General features: G+C 40.5%; 1 protein-coding gene across 1 annotated transcript in view; it reads left to right on the forward strand.

Annotated features, from left to right (window-relative positions):
• The first annotated feature begins 519 nt into the window (after positions 1 to 519).
• The window catches only part of LOC139399603 (SH3 domain-binding protein 4-like), a 62,221-nt gene continuing 45,768 nt past the window's right edge, over positions 520 to 16,972 (forward strand). The window contains exon 1 of the mRNA XM_071144967.1: positions 520 to 657. The gene's annotated coding sequence lies outside the window, so the exon portion shown is untranslated. The remainder of the gene's footprint in view (positions 658 to 16,972) is intronic.

A 16,972-nucleotide genomic window follows, 5' to 3' on the forward strand; every position in this document is an offset into this window, starting at 1 on the left:
TATTATTCTACAATGTAGAAAATAGTCAAAATAAAGAAAAAACCCTTGAATCAGTATTGTAGGTGTTTCCAAACTTTTGACTGGTACTGTAGATATTACATTGGCTAACCTGTACCCCACCATGTATTTAGCTTCATTATTGTTATTTTATTATTGCTCTTCTATTTTTTACTTTAGTAAATCGTTTTCATTGTAAATAATCATTTCACGGTAAGGTCTATAACTGTTCTATTCGACGTATGTAACAAATAACATTTGATTTGATTTCACACATTTGCTTTTCACATCAGTTTGAGAACTCTGCGTATTGACCTTACGTATCTGTTATGTGGTATTTTGAAGCAAGATTGTAGTATGGTGAGAATGAGAATAGTAGGCCAGCCTATTATCATATTTCTTCTTTACACTAAAGCCAAGACAGTGAAAAGTTATCTGACTCCTAATGACATCGTTTCAATATGAAACTCCTCAGATCCTCGCCCCTCCCTCTCGCCATGACGTCACCTGGGTCCTGCTCTCGCTCTCTCTTCCCATCGCGAAGTCATTCGCCAAAGACTGTGGACTCACACTAGGCTACAACTGGATAGTCGGAGCACGCAAAACTACGCCCATTTTATGCATTTATTTCAATGGACTTATTCACAGGACTTTTACAAGGTGAGCTAAGATTTGAAAGTTATTATTCCATTGTTTAAAAATGTTAAACCTATTCTCTCACCCAAACAGAAGTGCTCACGTCGACAAAACTGTTTGCGTCATCTAGGTGCGTTCCCGTAGTTATGCCGCGTTCAAAACAACACGGAACTGGAAATTCTCTGACTTCAATGTGCTCAAGACAACAGAGAACTCTGGAAAAAACGATACCGATTGGGAAAAATCGTATTGAACGGTCATCCAACTCGAAATTCTATGTTTGAAACTCGGACATATTTCTAGTGCACCGACTTTCCGACTGTCTTGAATGTACAATTTGATTAAGGTTATTACCACATTTTATGAATAACTTTAGATACATTCAGATTATGGACCATATAGTTGTAATGCTCTATCAATGGGAATTGTTGTCGTTTTTAATGCTGGGACATTTTTAGGAGCTGTGTTCGGTGAGGGATAATGCCGCGTTCATAGGTAGTCGGAACTAGAAAACTCGGTTATTTGAGACTTGCTAACTGTTTGTAGTTATACACGTGCCGCGTTCATCCAGTTATCAAGTCAGATATGTCCGAGTTATCTAGCTCCGACTATCACATGAACGCGGCGTTACTCAGAGAGCAGCCACTTTACTGCGCAAAGGTGGGTGGGCTTTTCTGTCTTTGCGGTCCTAATTTGTAACAATTTATGACTAGCTCTAGCTACATTGTTGCTTTTTGTTTTTTTGTACCACGACACGCATCTTTACGTTACTAATACAATGTATGTCTGCCACCTCTCAAGTTTAGCTCCCATCAGTAAGAAAACCAGTTTTGCCTTCTTGAGTAGAATTGACTCCACTCAGCATCATCCATTGAACACAATTTGCAATGTTTTATGAGTGCAACATTGATGTAGCTTAATCAAGTCTCTCCCCGCCATATAAAGTTGGTATAACGGCACTGGGCTCGCATGCGTGACATTCGTTGACAATCGCCATGGTTTCAAACAATCCAACTCACCCAATATGTAAATTGTAAACTCACCCAATATGTAAATTGTAAACTCACCCAATATGTCAATTTAATTTATGTTGGGTGGATATGGTGCGCTTTCTGCTCTTCATGTTAAGTTTTCCCAAATTGCATTCAATTTTCCTTTGTGAGTAACTCCGTTCTATTCTAAAACCTTGATAGCAGAGAAAGCTTCATTGGTCAGAATGGTAATTTATGCATTGGATGCTAAGAGGGATATCTCACAACCTTTTTAAACAGTAAGCCTATTTATCTGTTCGTTCCTCTATGCTCTTTTGTCAGTGGTGGAAAAAGTACCCAATTGTCATACTTGAGTAAAAGTAAAGATACCTTAATTAATAGAAAATTACTCAAGTAAAAGTAACCCAGTAAAATGCTACTTGAGTAAAAGTCTAAAAGTATTTTGTTTTGAATATACTTAAGTATTAAAAGTAGAAGTATACATCGTTTCCAATTCCTTATATTAAGCTAAACAGGTGGCACAATATAACAATATATTTATTAATATTTACGGATAGCCAGGGGCACACTCCAACTCTCAGACATAATTTAAAAATAAGCTTGTGTTTAGTGAGTCCGCCAGAGGCAGTAGGGATGACCAGGGATGTTCTCTTGATATAGTCCTTTCGGAAAGTATTCAGACCCCTTGACCTTTTCCACATTTTGTTACGTTACAGCCTTATTCTAAAATGTATTAAATACTTTCCCCCCCTCATCAATCTACACATAATACCTCATAATGACAAAGCAAAACGTTACATTTTTTTTTTATGTATGCAAATGTTTAAAAATAATAAACATAAATACCACATTTACATAAGTATTCAGACCATTTACTCTGGACGTTGTGGAAGCACCTTTGGCAGCAATTGGCACACCTCTGCAGATCCTCTCAAGCTCTGTCAGGTTGGATAAGGAGCGTCGCTGCACAGCTATTTTCAGCTCTCTCCAGAGATGTTAGATCGGGTTCAAGTCCAGGCTCTGGCTGGGCCACTCAAGGACCTTCAGAGACTTGTCCCAAAGCCACCTGTGTTGTTTTAGCTGTGTGTTTAGGGTCGTTGTCCTGTTGGAAGGAGAACCTTCGCCCCAGTCTGAGGACCTGAGCGTTCTGGAGCAGGTTTTCATCAAGGATCTCTCTGTACTTCGCTCCGTTCATCTTTCCCTCGATCTTGACTCGTCTCGCAGTCCCTGCTGCTGAAAAACATCCCCACAGCATGATGCTGCCACCACCATGCTTCACAATAGGGATGGTGCCAGGTGACAATTGGCATTCAGGCCAAAGAGTTCAATCTTGGTTTCATCAGACCAAACTCTTGTTTCTCATGGTCTGAGGGTCCTTCATGTGCTTTTTGTCTACGCAATCTCTACTGCACTCCACACTGCCTTTCCCCCCCTGGACGAAAGGAACACCTATGTGAGATTGCTGTTCATTGACTACAGCTTTTAATCTTTTTAAATGAATTTATCTTATTAACACTTTGTTCATTGGCAACCATGGCTAATATTATTGAATTATTTGGCTGTTCTTTACCATTCACTGGCTATTTCTTTGTGGTTTGAATACTTTTAGTTATGGTTCAACACCATAGTTCCCACAAAGCTCATCACTAAGCTAAGGACCCTGGGACTAAACACCTCCCTCTGCAACTGGATCCGGAACTTCCTGACTGGCCGCCCCCAGGTGGTAAGGGTAGGCAACAACACATTTGCCACGTTGATGCTCAACACAGGGTCCCCTCAGGGATGCGTACTTAGTCCCCTCCTGTACTCCCTGTTCACCCACGACTGCGTGACCAAGCACGACTCCAATACCATCATTAAGTTTGCTGACAACGATGAGACAGCCTATATGGGGGAGTGGCAGTGTGGTGCCAGGACAACAACTTCTCCCTCAACGTGAGCAAGACAAAGGAGATGATCGTGGACTACAGGAAAAGGAGGACCAAACATGCCCTCATTCACATCGTTGTGGCTGTAGTGAAGCGGGTCGAGAGTTTCAAGTTCCTTGGTGTCCACATCATCAACAAACGAACAAACTATCATGGTCCTAACACACCAAGAAAATCGTGAAAAGGGCACGACAATGCCTTTTCCTCCTCGAGACTGAAAGGATTTGACATTGGTCCTCGGATACTCAAACATTTCTATAGCTGCACAATCAAGAACATTGTGACTGGTTGCATCACCGCCTGGAATGGCAACTGCTCGGCATCCGATCGTACGGTGCTACTCATTGGGGCAAGCGGCAAGTCTAGGTCCAAAAGGCTCTTTAACAGCTTCTACCCCCAAGCCATAAGACTGCTGAACAATGAATGAAATGGCCACCCGGACTATTTGAATTGACCCCCCCCCTCTCCCAATTTGTTTTAACATTGCTGTTACTCACTGTTTATTATCTATGCATAGTCACTTTACCCCTACCTACATGTACAAATTACCTCGACTAACATGTACCCCTGCACATTGACTTGGTTCCTGTATATATCCTCATTGATGTTATTTTATTGTGGTATTATTTTTTACTTTAGTTTATTTAGTTAATAATTTCTTAACTATTTTCTTAACTGCATTGATGGTTAAGTGCTTGTAAGTAAGCATTTCACGGTAAGGTCTACACCTATTGTATTCGGTGCATGTGACAAATACAATTTGATTTGATTGTGGCAAACTCCAAGCGGGCAGTCATGTGCCTTTTACTGATTGGTGGATGCCTGATTGGTGGAGTGCTGCAGAGATGGTTGTCTTTCTGGACAATGCAGGGATGATTGTCTTTCTCCACAGAGGAACTCTGGAGCTCTGTCGGATTGACCATCGGGTTCTTGGTCAAATCAAATTTTATTGGTCACATACACATGGTTAGCAGATGTTAATGCGAGTGTAGCGAAATGCTTATGCTTCTAGTTCTGACAGTGAAGTAATCTAACAAATTCACGACGACAACCTTATACACACAAATGTAAAGGGATGAATAAGAATATGTACATATAAATATATGGATGAGTGATGGCCGTGCAGCATAGGCAAGATGCAGTAGATGGTATAGAATACACTATATACATATGAGGTGAGTAATGTAGGATATGTAAACAAAATTAAAGTGCCGTTATTTACTAGTGACTTGTGATACCTTTATTAAATCCATTTATTAAAGGGGCCAGAGATTTGAGTCTATATGTTGGCATCAGCCTCATGGCTGTTTAACAGTCTAATGGCCTTGAGATAGGAGCTGTTTTTCAGTCTCTCAGTCCCAGCTTTGATGCACCTGTACTGACCTCGCCTTCTGGATGATAGCAAGGTGAACAGGCAGTGGCTCGGGTGGTTGTTGTCCTTGATGATCAGGTCAAGGGGTCTGAATACTTTCTGAATGCACTGTAAGTGTGTGAATTAGTCAATTTTCCTGTCCTGCTAAGCATTCAAAATGTAATAAGTACTTTTGGGTGTCAGGGAAAATATATGTAGTGAAAAGTATAATATTTTCTTTAGGAATGTAGTGAAGTAAAAGTAAAAATTGTCACAAATATAAATAGTAAACTACTTAAGTAGTACTTTCAAGTTTTTTTTTACTTAAGCACTTTGCACCTCTTGTCTTTTGCTCTCTCTTCACTGAGCAAGGCTACAATTAAAGGTGCTACATGTTCAATCGGACGTCGCATTGATCGCATTTACGGTGATATGACCTCTGCAGGAGTCAGGGCATTCATACTTCTTGACCTTCGCCGAGCAGCGCAGAGCTGTTGTGAAGGAAGTTGTCATGGAAATTAGTTTGTGTTCATACAGGACCTCCCGCCCTCACCTACAATAATTTCACTGCGGAGCTATATGGAGCCCTCCGCATTGTTATAACATTTGAGAGGCTCACAGCCATGTGTTACAGAGCTCAATTTGGCCGTGCCTTGCTTCAAATATCCATATGGTGCCTCCGACCACATTTCGAATCAAGCATAAATTGGCTCTTACTGTGCTTCTAAACAAGGTATGGTGTGATTCTGCAAACTGGGGTAGATGTTGCCCATTCGTAGATGCTAATAACCTTTAGTGACTATTGACGATAGTGTCTTCTGGTCGGCCGGGGGAGTTTTAAGAGCCCTGACACTGTCGGTATGGTTTTGGAAACGTAAGGAATTTATCTTCCATATCAGCAAGAAATAATTAAAAATGAAAAAAGGTTAAATTACTACACACCTTTTTATAGGGTTCCCACACAGCCATATTTCCATGTTACGGCGCTTGTTATTGGAAAACAGACGGAAGACAGAGTTGACTATCTGTGCAAATTAGCTATCTGCGTCTCCTAACACCTGTGTGCATATGGAAGACTGCCGCCACAAACGTGTTGTCACTGAAAAATATTGCCGCTGCATCTGTGTTACAAACGGGTTAAAACAGTGCACAGCAGCGGAGGCTGCTGAGGGGATGAAAGTAGAGGGCTTTATGTTTCTAGAACCGTACCGCAATTGAGAATCGATTCACGTTTAGATGGAGTATTTGGCTGTTTTGGCTGCCAGAGCCAATTCGCTTCTAAACAGAACATGTATGGTTCTTGGACTATAAGGAGTAGCGTTAGGCTCCTTTAGTCCATTATTGTTCTAGGGTAAGCGTAACATGGTAAACAAAAATACGGGACACTCAAATGAGTATGTGTTACATTTGGTATGGTATGTATTCATTTGTGGTTGTTCATCATTCATTTCATGTGATGTGTTACGAATTACAATTCATATGATATGTTACAAATTCCAATTCGTTGTGGATAATATTACCTAAGTGGCTAATGTTAGCTAGGCTAGGAGATAGGGGTTAGGAGTTGGGTTAAGGTTATTGGAAGGGTTAGCTAACATGCTATGTAGTTGTAAAGTAGCTAAAAAGTAGTAAACACCCACCTATCCACCCCCACCAACCACCATCATTTGTTTTTTTGCCTTAAGTAACCTTCTGTCTTATATAACCATACCAAACATAACATATTATACACATTTGAGTGTCCCAGGTTTTCGTAACTATGTCACATATAGTCTGAGACCAACCTGAATTCTGTGGACCATTGATGCAAATAGACGCACAGTACGAACAGTAAAACAAAAACTGTAGCCATGGATGACTGCTGTCATGTCTGTCCTCTGTTCTATTTGTTTACTTTCACATATCTGCATTAGAGGGACACCTTGGAGAATAACAATCAGTGTGCATAATTCATCTGCCAGGCCTGCGGAACAGCATATAATCTAAAATGCTTGCCTTTTCCCATCATAATGTCAGTCGCCTTCAAGCTTTATAATTGGAGCAAAATCTCTACAAAACTAGTCTGCATAGCTGTTTCTTCAAATGACCATTTATAGATAAATAACTTAAAACTTTGTGCAACGGGTCCTGTGTGACTCAGTTCTTAGAGCAGAGCCCTTATAATGCCAGGGTTGTGTGTTCAAGTCCCACAGGTGACCAGTACGAAAATGTATGCACTCACTGCTGGAAAAACATGACTATAATCTGCTAAATTACTATGTTGGTAACACTTTACTTGACACCCAGTGTCATAACACATTATGACAGTCATAATATGTCATGACTGTTATGTATTTAGACCTTTTGTGACATATATTGCGTTAATTTGTTGCTGGTTAAGACAAATTATATTTTTCCCGGCAAGTAACTTTTCTTTCGTTTGAAAGTTTTTCTTAAATCCAAAAAGCCGATACTGATTAACCTCTAGCGACTAACAATCCCGTATCCGGGAGCGTAATCATAGCCTCAAGCGCATTACCATAACGCAACTTTTCCTATTCATGAAAATCGCATAAATATATTCAAACACAAGCTTAGCCTTTTGTTAACAACACTGTCATCTCAGATTTTCAAAATATGCGTTACAGCCAATGCTAGACAAGCATTTGTGTAAGTTTATCATGGCATAATGCTATGCTAGGCTCTGCTGGCAGCAGGCAACATTTTCACGAAAATAAGAAAAGCAACCAAATTAAATCATTTACCTTTGAAGAACTTCAGATGCTTTCACTCAGGAGACTCCCAGTTAGATAGCAAATGTTCCTTTTTTCCAAAAATAATATTTTTGTAGGCGAAAAAGGTCCCGTTTGTTCATCAGTTTTGGCTGAGAAATCGACAGAAAAATACTTCAACTATAACGCCAAACTTTTTTCAAAATTTGCTCATTAATATCGACAGAAACACGGCAAACGTTGTTTAGGATCCATCCTCAAGGTGTTTTTAACATATATGTTCGATAATATATCCGTCTAGGCAATTGTTTTCTCATAAGAAGTGATTGGAAAAATGGCTACCTCAGTATTTTATTTGAACAGTGAGAGACAGAATAACAACAAAAAATCCTACACCCACTCCAATTTGCATACCGCCCAAACAGAGTCACTGATGGTGCAATCTTTATTTCACTCCACACTGCCCTTTCCCACCTGGACAAAAGGAACACTTACGTGAAAATGCTATTCATTGACTACAGCTCAGCGTTCAACACCGTAGTACCCTCAAAGCTCATCATGAAGCTAAGGATCCTGGGACTAAACACTTCCCTCAGCAACTGGATCCTGGACTTCCTGACGGGCCGCCCCCAGGTGGTGAGGGTAGGTAGGCAACACATCTGCCACGCTGATCCTCAACACTGGAGCTCCCCAGGGGTGCATGCTCAGTCCCCTCCTGTACTCCCTGTTCACCCACGACTGCATGGCCAGGCACGACTCCAACACCATCATTAAGTTTGCAGATGACACAACAGTGGTAGGCCTGATCACCGACAACGACGAGACAGCCTATAGGGAGGAAGTCAGAGACCTGGCCAGGTGGTGCCAGAATAACAACCTATCCCTCAATGTAACCAAGACTAAGGAGATTATTGTGAACAATAGGAAAAGGAGGACAGAGCACGCCCCCATTCTCATTGACGGGGCTGTAGTGGAGCAGGTTGAGAGCTTCAAGTTCCTTGGTGTCCACATCAACAACAAACTAGAATGGTCCGAACACACCAAGACAGTCGTAAAGAGGGCACGACAAAGCCTATTCCCCCTCAGGAAACTAAGAAGATTTGACATGGGTCCTGAGATCCTCAAAGGTTCTACAGCTGCAACATCGAGAGCATCCTGACTGGTTGCATCACTGCCTGGTAGGCAACTGCTCGGCCTCTGACCGCAAGGCACTACAGAGGGTAGTGCGTATGGCCCAGTACATCACTGGAGCTTGGCTGCCTGCCATCCAGGACCTGTACACCAGGCGGTGTCAGAGGAAGGCCCTAAAAATTGTCAAAGACCCCAGCCATGCCAGTCATAGACTGTTCTCTCTGCTACCACATGGCAAGCGGTACCGGAGTACCAAGTCTAGCACAAAAATGCTTCTCAACAGTTTTTACCCCCAAGCTATAAGACTCCTGAACAGGAGTCTACCCTATGCCTACCCGGACTATTTGCATTGTGTCCCCCCCCCCCCAACCTCTCTTTTTACGCTGCTGCTACTTTCTGTTTATCATATATGCATAGTCACTAACTATACATTCATGTACATACTACCTCAATTGGGCCGACCAGCCAGTGCCCCCGCACGGTGGCTAACCGGGCTATCTGCATTGTGTCCCACCACCCGCCAACTCCTCTTTTACTTTACTGCTACTCTCTGTTCATCATACAGTGCCTTGCGAAAGTATTCAGCCCCCTTGAACTTTGCGACCTTTTGCCACATTTCAGGCTTCAAACATAAAGATATAAAACTGTATTTTTTTGTGAAGAATCAACAACAAGTGGGACACAATCATGAAGTGGAACGACATTTATTGGATATTTCAAACTTTTTTAACAAATCAAAAACTGAAAAATTGGGCGTGCAAAATTATTCAGCCCCTTTACTTTCAGTGCAACAAACTCTCTCCAGAAGTTCAGTGAGGATCTCTGAATGATCCAATGTTGACCTAAATGACTAATGATGATAAATACAATCCACTTGTGTGTAATCAAGTCTCCGTATAAATGCACCTGCACTGTGATAGTCTCAGAGGTCCGTTAAAAGCGCAGAGAGCATCATGAAAAACAAGGAACACACCAGGCAGGTCCGAGATACTGTTGTGAAGAAGTTTAAAGCCGGATTTGGATACAAAAAGATTTCCCAAGCTTTAAACATCCCAAGGAGCACTGTGCAAGCGATAATATTGAAATGGAAGGAGTATCAGACCACTGCAAATCTACCAAGACCTGGCCGTCCCTCTAAACTTTCAGCTCATACAAGGAGAAGACTGATCAGAGATGCAGCCAAGAGGCCCATGATCACTCTGGATGAACTGCAGAGATCTACAGCTGAGGTGGGAGACTCTGTCCATAGGACAACAATCAGTCGTATATTGCACAAATCTGGCCTTTATGGAAGAGTGGCAAGAAGAAAGCCATTTCTTAAAGATATAAAAAGTGTTGTTTAAAGTTTGCCACATGCCACCTGGGAGACACACCAAACATGTGGAAGAAGGTGCTCTGGTCAGATGAAACCAAAATTGAACTTTTTGGCAACAATGCAAAACGTTATGTTTGGCGTAAAAGCAACACCGCTGAACACACCATCCCCACTGTCAAACATGGTGGTGGCAGCATCATGGTTTGGGCCTGCTTTTCTTCAGCAGGGACAGGGAAGATGGTTAAAATTGATGGGAATATGGATGGAGCCAAATACAGGACCATTCTGGAAGAAAACCTGATGGAGTCTGCAAAAGACCTGAGACTGGGACGGAGATTTGTCTTCCAACAAGACAATGATCCAAAACATAAAGCAAAATCTACAATGGAATGGTTCAAAAATAAACATATCCAGGTGTTAGAATGGCCAAGTCAAAGTCCAGACCTGAATCCAATCGAGAATCTGTGGAAAGAACTGAAAACTGCTGTTCACAAATGCTCTCCATCCAACCTCACTGAGCTCGAGCTGTTTTGCAAGGAGGAATGGGAAAAAATTTCAGTCTCTCGATGTGCAAAACTGATAGAGACATACCCCAAGCGACTTACAGCTGTAATCGCAGCAAAAGGTGGCGCTACAAAGTATTAACTTAAGGGGGCTGAATAATTTTGCACGCCCAATTTTTCAGTTTTTGATTTGTTAAAAAAGTTTGAAATATCCAATAAATGTCGTTCCACTTCATGATTGTGTCCCACTTGTTGTTGATTCTTCACAAAAAAATACAGTTTTATATCTTTATGTTTGAAGCCTGAAATGTGGCAAAAGGTCGCAAAGTTCAAGGGGGCCGAATACTTTCGCAAGGCACTGTATATACATGGTCACTTTAACCATATCTACAAGTACATACTACATCAATCAGCCTGACTAACCGGTGTCTGTATGTAACCTCGCTACTTTTATAGCCTCGCTACTGTATATAGTGTCTTTTTACTGTTGTTTTATTTCTTTACCTACCTATTGTTTACCAAATACCTTTTTTGCACTATTGGTTAGAGCCTGTAAGTAAGCATTTCACTGCATGTGACAAATAAACTTTGATTTGATTTGAAAGAAAATAGGAACTGTTTCAATTATTCCAGCACCATTTCAACTTCAACATTTCAACATCATCAAATCACCAATGCTTTGTCTAACACAGTGATGTACCAAAAGCTATTTAGTCCAATCAACATAAGCTAAATCTGATGTGGCTCTCCATGGTTCTGATTTACAGTATATGTGTGCACATTCAAGCAAGTAGAAAAAACATGTTGACTCACCCCACTTGTAGAGAAATGCCAATGCCATCCTCTTTCATTTTGATGAAAAGGTCTATCACTCTGTCATAGAGTACATGCTTTTGTTTTGTCCTAGCCTACCTGGCTAAAATGCTTGCTCACTAGCCTAACTTCCTTTCTACATCTAGCTACATATTGAACTTCCATCCTCTTAGGACAGGGGCACAATATATGAATTAATGGTTGGATCAGAATCGCCACTATAATCATTGGCCAGTACGGAGAATTAAGTAAAACCACAAGTCCAAATCCCCATCTCCATTCATGGCTAATTTAGGAAAGGGACAATTTTAGTTAGCTAGCTAGCCACCGGAGGACAACAACACAATGAGATGCAACAATTCAAGTTGTTTCTGTCAATGACGTATGTTCTCAATGCGATTTGATAGGAGTGATGCCAAATCCAAACTGGATTCCCTTGACACTTTTTTTGGTGCGCCAGGACCATTCACAGTTGATTTCACTCAGTTTAGCTCAACGCTGATTGGCTATTTGTTTTATACTTTTTTTTAACAAGAGAGGCCAGGTGCTTGCTGGCTTCCCTTGCATTCAATGCTAAGGTCGGCAAAAATGTCATACACTTTTGGACCAGACAGCATCACATAGATGGCCTACAGAGACAGAGGGGTTCTGTTTCACTCGCTTGGATGCTTTCTCTGGTGACGTACATTCAGCCTCTGGGAATTTAAGGAAAATTATGAAACCCAGAGAGACGAAAGATACATTATTTTATATGTTTATTTTTGCTTGGTCAATTATTTGGGATAGCCTGGCTTCCCTTGGCATCCATGAATACACGCCACTGGGAATATGAAAGACTGTAATGGAAATAAGGCCATGCTCATTAACAAAATCGTCCTCCCTAATCTTAAATGGCACTGACCGCCACTGATTGATACACGATATCAATGGCAACATAGTGCAACCAATAATGAGTAGATGAGGACGTTTGTTCTGTGTGACATTTGAAATTGTAATTTGGTGATACCATTTAATTTCTGATGGATGGAATTTATCTCCATCTCCCATCTTCAGCCTACTTTCTGATGTTCTGTTCAGGTCATCTGTTTAATGCCAAACTCTCTGCCCAAGCATTACTTATTTTTCCTTCTGTTAGCTCGCTCTTGAGTGACAACTGGATTTAAATGAGTTCATTGTGTGAATGAATGTGCATGTGATTCCAGATAAGATGCTCCCACAGTGAGAACATGCCACAGTCTCTTGGTTTACGATAGTGCTGAACCGAGAGTCCAGTTGGTTAGTTACATGCATGCATTACAACATAGAGGGCACACTGGCACAATTGGCATGAGACAGTGCAGCTGCGTTGGCCCCAGGGCAGCCTGGCACTCTCTGACTCATTGGATCATAGCCAATTATTACCAGGTGTGACTCATGCTAGAAGTTAGGTTGGCTCATTCTGTATTGTGGGTTTTAAGTGGGCATGTTCTCCCAAGTGTTGAACCGTTTTAATCAACATTGATTGCCGAAGAGGGAGCAGACCAACCTTCCCTGTAGCTTCTGTTTTTTATTTGTTCCAATATTTTGAATGCCCATCTCCATAAACTATATTAACTGGAGAACTTTTCTCTCTGCTTTATTTGTATAGCCTCTGAAATTCTGGGTCTTTGTGCACAACCAGAGTGTTATCAACCTGGAACATGCAGAGCAGGTTGTTGAAAGTGAGATTAGGAAGAGAAACCAGAGGGTACATTTTACCTTTCATTCCAATGTTTCTGTACCATTTGTCATACTCCATGCATGGCAAGACTGGCGTTGTGATGAGAAGTCCACTGAAATGTCTGATTAAATTGCCTGAAATGACAGTGGGAACACACCCTCTAACCCTGACCTTGTTATTGAAAAAAATATGTTTTCCCCGTCTTCTCCTCTTTACATGATTAAGGCATGGTATCTCTTTGAATCCAGACATTCTTGCCATTCCTTTTCTCTTCTTCCCTTGCACAAATGTACAATAATGTGTTTATATTCAAAGCTTGCAAGTGGATTTAATGAAGTGGAGAGGGATAGCCAAAGCTAGCAGGAAACATATTTTCCCTCAGTTTTCCACAACCATTTAAGGAATAATGCCAGTTTTAGAATCTGCAATGTGATACACAACCACATCATAGTTTTAATGCATTTTTTGTAAAATGTTGGAAGTAAATTTTATTACCATGTCTGATTTGCAAGACAGGTGTTTGCATGCAGATAGATGTTTGGCTATTAGTCAAATGTTTATCAACCAAGTGAAATCTCTTCACTGTCTGTAAGATTATCTCAGTAGGGTACTAAGGGGTAACTAGCCCCCTCTAAGAACAATGTCTAATTGCTGACACAAAAAAAATGCTATGTGGATCAGTAGAGGTCGACCAATTAATCGGAATGACCGATTAATTAGGGACGATTTCAAGTTTTCATAACAATCGGAAATCGGTAATTTTGGATGCCGATTTTGCCGATATTTATTTATTTTTAAATATTTTTTTTACACCTTTATTTAATCTTTATTTAACTAGGCAAGTCAGTTAAGAACACATTCTTAATTTCAATGACGGCCTAGGAACGGTGGGTTAACTGCCTTGTTCAGGGGCAGAACAACAGATTTTTACCTTGTCAGCTCAGGGATTCAATCTTGCAACCTTACGGTTAACTAGTCCAATGCTCGAACCACTTGCCTCACGAGGTGCCTGCATGTTACGCGAATGCAGTAGGAAGCCAAGGTAAGTTGCTAGCTAGCATTAAATTTAATCAATCATAATAAATAGTTATAACTACAGATGGTTGATGATACTACTAGTTTATCTACCGTGTCCTGCGTTGCATATAATCGATGCAGTGCGCATTCGTGAAAAAGGACTGTCGTTGCTCCAATGTGTACCTAACCATAAACACCAATGCCTTTCTTAAAATCAATACACAGAAGTATATATTTTTAAACCTGCAAATTTAGCTAAAAGAAATTCAGGTTAGCAGGCAATATTAACCAGGTGAAATTGTGTCACTTCTCTTGCGTTCATTGGACGCATAGTCAGGGTATATGCAACTGTTTGGGCCGCCTGGCTCATTGCTAACTAATTTGCCAGAATTTTACATAATTATGACCTAACATTGAAGGTTGTGCAATGTCACAGGAATATTTAGACTGATGGATGCCACCCGTTAGATAAAATACGGAACGGTTCCGTATTTCACTGAAAGAATAAACGTCTTGTTTTCGAGATGATAGTTTCCGTATTCGACCACATTAATGACCTAAGGCTTGCATTTCTGTGTGTTATTATGTTATAATTAAGTCTACGATTTGATAGAGCAGTCTGACTGAGCGATGGTAGGCACCAGCAGGCTCATAAGCATTCATTCAAACAGCACTTTTGTGCGTTTTGCCAGCAGCTCTGCTGTTTATGACTTCAAGCATATCAACTCCCGAGATTAGGCTGGTGTAACGATGTGATGTGAAATGGCTAGCTAGTTAGCGGGGTGGGCGCTAATATCGTTTCAAACGTCACTCGCTCTGAGACTTGGAGTAGTTGTTCCCCTTGCTCTGCATGGGTAACGCTGCTTCGAGGGTGGCTGTTGTCGTTGTGTTCCTAGTTCGAGCCCAGGTAGGAGCGAGGAGAGGTACACAAGCTATACTGTTACACTGGCAATACTAAAGTGCCTATAAGAACATCCAATAGTCAAAGGTATATGAAATACAAACGGTATAGAGAGAAATAGTCCTATAATAACTACAACCTAAAACTTCTTATCTGGGAATATTGAAAGCTTATGTTAAAAGGAACCACTAGCTTTCATATGTTCTCATGTTCTGAGCGAGGAACTTAAAACGTTAGCTTTCTTACATGGCACATATTGCACTTTTACTTTCTTCTCCAACACTTTGTTTTTGCATTATTTAAACCAAATTGAACGTGTTTCATTATTTATTTGAGGCTAAATGTATTTTATTGATGTATTATATTAAGTTAAAATAAGTGTTCATTCAGTATTGTTGTAATTGTTATTATTACAAATACATTTTAAAAATCGTCCGATTTAATCGGTATCGGCTTTTTTTGTCCTCCAATAATCGGTATCGGTATCGGCGTTGAAAAATCCTAATCGGTCGACCTCTATGTGGATGAAGGTCATGCTTAGGTGAATAAAATCTAAAGGGAAATAAATGGCTACACTTTTTTAGTTATTTCATTAAATTCTGTTTTTTAGAAAAGGGTGTTTTTTTTAAAGCACCGAGGTAACTCCCAGTAGTCTTTTAAAATTACATTCAGGAGCAAAAGGTTTTCAATGGTTGTTTTTAGTTCCCCCCCCCCCCCCCAAAAAAAAATATTCATTAGAATATAGAATTGGAATTGAATATAACAAATAGTATGAAATAACATTGGAATATAACATTTGATAAAAATAACTTAACTAATGAATTCAGTGTAACATTGTGACAATTCTCTTGGGCTCTGCTATTGCACAATTCTAATTTGTACATAGGTCACAAATAAAGCTATCCCCAGTAAAATTGGAGTACAACTCATGAGCCCACCTCCTGCACTGCTCATGCCTAATCCAGTCCCCACCTTTGAGAGATGCCAATTGAAAAGCTCTCTCTTAAAAATGTAGCTATCTATCCAGCTATATGACATAACATGATATGCAAATAACTAAAATGCTATAAAGTAACATTAACTGTAAAGCTATCAGTCACTAGTGGAAACATTTACAATTGCTATTAAGTTACGTTATATTTTTTTATGTAAACACCAGACAATCTGGTGGTAAGGTTGCTAGCTAGCACTTCTAGAAGCTTATGCTAACTAGTTAGCTGGCTAGCATTTACTGCTAGTGAAGTTGCTAGCTAGCAAGTTAGCATAAACTAGCTTAACTGGGCTAGGCATTGTCTAAATGACAGGTAGAAACACATTCATAACCATAAAAGGGTAACTAACCCCCAGGGGCCAGTTACCCTCTCTCTCTAAACAGGTGGATTATTTATGTTTAGGCCTTCCCACTTGTATATTTAAAAAAAAACAATTATAGAAACAACGTCATTGGACTATATCTACAACATTTTGAAAATGTCCCAGAAATTGATCAACTTGCCACAAAATCGTTTTGTTGAAGTATCGACACAATTTGTGGTGACACAGAACAAAAAAAATGTTGAGCAAGAGCAGTGGGAAAGTTTTGGGAAATCAATTTGGTCACATCTTTTTTTATTTTACCTTTATTTAACTAGGCAAGTCAGTTAAGAACAAAATCTTATTTTCAATGACGGCCTAGGAACAGTGGATTAACTGCCTGTTCAGGGGCCGAATGACAGATTTGTACCTTGTCAGCTCGGGGGTTTGAACTTGTCCAACACTCTAACCACTAGGCTACCCTGCCTCCCCATCTTGTGGTCTTAATGTGAATTACAGAGAGGGGGTGGGGAGGGGGCAGTTACCCTAGGAGGCTAGTTACCCCCTATTTCTCTACCATTTAAGACTGAGTTGATGTCACTGAAGAATCCAGATACTGAAGCTGTCAGAGCTCGCAGACAAAATCAGCCAATGTAGACAGTGAGGTCTGTCTGTTATGGTTCTC

Source organism: Oncorhynchus clarkii, chromosome 3 (assembly GCF_045791955.1).
Source record: "Oncorhynchus clarkii lewisi isolate Uvic-CL-2024 chromosome 3, UVic_Ocla_1.0, whole genome shotgun sequence".
NCBI classification, from domain to species: Eukaryota; Metazoa; Chordata; class Actinopteri; order Salmoniformes; family Salmonidae; genus Oncorhynchus; species Oncorhynchus clarkii.